Raw genomic sequence first — 4,651 nt, forward strand, 5'->3', positions numbered from 1 at the left:
TAGGTTTTCTCTCAACGTGTGTCATAGATTTTCCTCTTCGAGAGCAGAAAGAGATGGATTAATTTTAAAAATTTTCTCTGGGCCGAATTCTAAGGTTTTTTCATGAAGTAGGTTGGAATTTTCCAAGCATAAGTCAATTGGATGATTGCTCTGGGATTCCCTTACTTCTTCTTCTAATGGTAATGAACCAGGAGTTGGACTTTGGAGCAAGTTTTCAATTAAGTCATCCTCATCTTACTTTCCTCCTCCTATGATTGCTTCCAAAGCATAAAGTTGGGTGGAATAAACCTCATCTTCTTCCTCCTCCTCCAACCATAAAGGTAAATCATGCTCTAGAGAAGGTTGAGCAGGAGGGTATAAGACTAACTGTTTGGACATATGCCCATTCTTGATGGTCATATTCCCAGCTCTACAGCTAATATAAGCATCAGTTATGGCCAACCAAGGCCTCCCAAGGATGAGAGGGTAACTAATAAGCCTAGCCTTAGGCTGGAGAACTAGAAAATATGTAGGGTACTCCCAGGAGTCAATGGAGACCATCACATCCTCCACAATTCCCTCAGGGGTGACTGTGGAATGGTTTGCAAGTTGCAGAACTGTTGTGGTCTTCCTCAATGACCCTTGGAGGTTGAGCTTGAGCATGGTGTCCTTGGTCATCACATTAATGGCAGCCCCAAGATCGATCAGAGTGTGTGGGACAATGGTGCCATTGATGTGCACATCTACTACAGGGCTTCCAAGGTCCAAATATTTCAGACATATTACATGCCCCAACATTAAGTCAGACAACTGCCCAATGACATTAATGGTAGGGGCATCCCTTTTTCTTCTTCCTGGATGCTTGAAGCATTTCTCCTTAATCAACTTATTGTAAATGGGAACATCTTTTATTGCCTAGAGAAGGGGGATATTTACACATAGATTTTTTGATTCTCCCAGAAGTTCAGTTTCTTCTAGGGTAGGCTAGAGTGGTTGGGCTAATCTCTCACGAAAGGGTGGATTTACTTTAAGGTTGTTTTCCTCTCTTTCTTCCTCAACCTCCCTATGTGGAGAAGGAGGTTGGTTATCTAGGAGAATTCTCCCATATCTTAGATTGATCTCCTGGATTTCTACAACATAAGCTGGGTATGATGTCTCTCCACTGTATACTTGTTGAGCCTGCCTATTGCTAGGGTTCGGATTTGGCTAGGTAAGAATCTCGGGTTTCTTGGGTGGAGTAGAGTGTAGGAGTTGTGGTTGGGTAGGTGGTGGAGGCAATAAAGATAGAGCATTGTTGTAGTGGGACCTTCACCCCTGGAGTGGGGTATTCCACTGAGGTTGTGGCAGAACGTAAGGTTGAAATGACTAGCTAGCTAGCTAGGAATGATACTGATATGCATAAGACCAAGGAGGGGGCGTAGACCAGGAATGATGAGTAGGGGGTCCCCAAGAAGGTATAGCTGTGGTTTGGTTGGGGTTGTAATATGCATGGGATGACCCTTGCATACCCTGATGGTATGGTCTAGGCTCAGGAGGTCTCCTTTAGTTGATGTAGCAAAGTTGCTCAGTGACCCCTTCAGCTCCTTGAATTACAACTTTGAGTCCGGGGAAAGAATGGCACTTGTCTATGGAGTGGTTTTCTTCACAGACCAAGCAAATATCAATGCAGTTCAATGGACATTCGTTCCTAGGATGCCTCCTGGTGCATCCAGAAAAAAATATGGCCAAGGCTCTCTCTACTTCCTCTTGCTTCCTTTTAATGTTCATGGTATCCAATTACAAGTCAAGGGTTTGCAGCATCTCACTTTTGAAATCTTCCAGCATATTTCCAATTTCACCCTTGATGGATGAGTTGGAAGATGATGTACTGGCCATAGGTTGACTACTCCTACCCTTTTTCCTAGCTGCACTAGAATGGTTTCTAAAGATAGCCTTGATATCCTCATAGGGTAATTGGTAGATATCTCCTCCTACTAACAAATGTAAGGTATCCAGAATATCTTCCCTTCCTCTAAGCAAGACTAGCTTTAATGAATTGGGGTCAAGTGTGCACTTGGACCTTTTGTAACTGAGCTGGAATCTTTCTTCGTGGTCTTCTAAGGATTCATCCTGGCCCATGGTCATCTTGAAAATTTCTTCTTTAGTATCCTTTGACCTGCAGTAGTCCCGATATTTGTTGTTAAAAGCCTATTGCATCTGAGCCCAAGTTGTGATGTTATCTCCAGGTAAACCCATGAACCATTGCAATGTTACATCCTTGAGGGTAGATGAAAACAGTTTTAACTTTTTCTCATCATCTGTATAGTCATAGGTTCAGCATAAAACAACAAACTCAAATAGGAAAGTGTCAGGGTCCTCTATGGTTAGGCCATGGAAATGAGGTAGGGTAGAGGGGCTTATATTCTTCATCTTAGTGTCCCCATTGGTTTCCCTAATGGGGAAGGCACCCTCAAGTCTCTCTCTATTCCCTCTATCATTTCAGTTTTTAGCCATTGGTTAATTAGGAATGGGTTCTTCTTCTTCTTCTTCCCCTGTAGGTTCTTCAAATATGTCAGGTTGCTCACCTAAAGGTTCCTCCAGTTCACAGCCACCGAAGAAGAGAGAAGGTTGGTTGTTGGATGCAGTGGGGGTATTTGGCAAGAATTTCCCTAAATTGTCCCTATTCCTATGAGGCATGAAAGGAAATGTTTTTGGGTTGGTTTTTGTAAGATTTTTTAGCTGGAAAGTACTTTGCAGAAATGAAATTGTTGATTGAATGAAAACTACTGACAGAAAGAAAAGTTACTTGCTGAATTGAAATTCTACTTGCAGAATGGAAAGGAAAGTAGATAATGACAACTGAAAGAAAGGAAGCTACTAGATTACTTTTGCAGAAATAAACTAATGGCAGAAAATTAAAGACTAGAAATAGAAGAAAAGAAAGCAATAATCACATTCTACTCAGACACCTCCCCGGCAACGGCGCCAAAAAGTGATGAGCACCAGTATTGCAGCAAGGATGCTGCAACTCCTGGGCTACCAGCTTTACTTATCAACCCGGGGTTCGTACAAAATTGGAGGTGACAATGCTATATGCACAAGTAAAAGTGAAGGTCCTACCTGTTGTCACTGTTCATCTGGCGAGAGACCCCAGGGGTTCCAAGCCAGACTTCTATAGAGTCACAAGAAGCTTGATTCTTTGATGGAAGAAGAGAAAATATATTCTAAGAGAGCTACTCTACTGCAATAATGAAGAAAACAACATGTAATGTTAAATCACACCATATCCTAATTAACCATTTAAGCAGAATTGCTAAATCAACACTAACCTAATGTTTCTATCTAAGTTACAGAAGTAAAGGGAATCAAACCATACTAATGTGTAAGCAAGGAAACTGACCTAAATATGTTTTCACTTTTTTGGTTTTTTTTTGGTAAAATCAAGTATGCAATTTAATTGTTCTTGTAGATGTGACAGGTGGATGGAAGGTGGTTGAGGATGGCTAGAAGGTCTATGGAGTGTTTGGATAGTGTGGTGTGTATTGAGTAATTGAATTATGAACTGTGTGTGGATTAGAGTAATTCTGCATAACATAAGTGTGCAGGGAATTCAACAAGAATCCGAGAGAGAGGACAGTGCTCAAAGGAGTATTGTGATGATCGGACAGTGTTGGAGTCTGATTGAATAACCAAATCAAAGCTCGGGAGTGGTAGTGTTTAAATAATACGCAGAACAAAATTTGGGAAGGACTGAAGCAGAAGAACAATCGAAGATCGAAATTAGTGGAAGGAAGACGTAATGAAGTAGTAGTGCACAGGAACCATTGGATCAGTCAGATTAACAAACAGTATTAACAGAAGATGAGTGGTGAAGATCTTATCGCAGGAGATTATGTTAATAGATGGATGGATCACATCAAGTCACGTGTTGACAGAAGGGTGGAAAGCGTGCGGAATGATGGAGCGATCTTCGTAGGTGGTAAGCAATATCTCATGCACCCTAAGAGCTGTAAGCGAAATTCCTAAATTTCACGCGATTAGCTTAATTGGGTGACACGTAGCACGGGAAAACCACTTTTATCGCGTGCTTTTGGTCGAATATCAGTCGTGCAAGAATTCACATGAGATTGCGCGATAACCTTTGGATCATGCAGGATTGATCAATAGTGGAGATTGGTTAAGCTAGTTGACGAGCGGGTGACGTGATAGTTGTTGGATCAAGTGAGACAGATTGATGGTGGAGATCGGGTAAGCTAGTTGGTGAGCGGGTGACATGATAGAGTGGTCTTCATAGGTGGTAAGCAATATCTCGCGCATCCTAAGAGCTATAAGTGGAAATCCTAAATTTCACGCAATTATCCTAAGTGGGTCACACGTAGCACAGGAAAACCACTTTTCTCACGTGCTCTCGGTCGGATATCAGTCGTGCAAGAATTCACGCAAGATTGCATGATATTCGTTGGATCATGCGGGATTGATCAACAGTGGAGATCAGCCAAGCTAGTTGGTGAGTGGGTGATGTGATAGCCATTGGATCAAGTGAAATAGATTGATGGTGGAGATTTGGAGTGCCTAAAGTCAAATGTTGAAATGAATATGCGACACGCGGTTGATGGCGATTGGTCAGGTTTATTGTGGATCATACGGTAAGGAAATCCATGGGTATAATCTAATTGAGACATGATTTATTAGC

This window comes from Pinus tabuliformis, chromosome J (assembly GCF_031772625.1).
Source record: "Pinus tabuliformis cultivar Carrire ecotype Pingquan chromosome J, CPIR1, whole genome shotgun sequence".
Taxonomy (NCBI): domain Eukaryota; kingdom Viridiplantae; phylum Streptophyta; class Pinopsida; order Pinales; family Pinaceae; genus Pinus; species Pinus tabuliformis.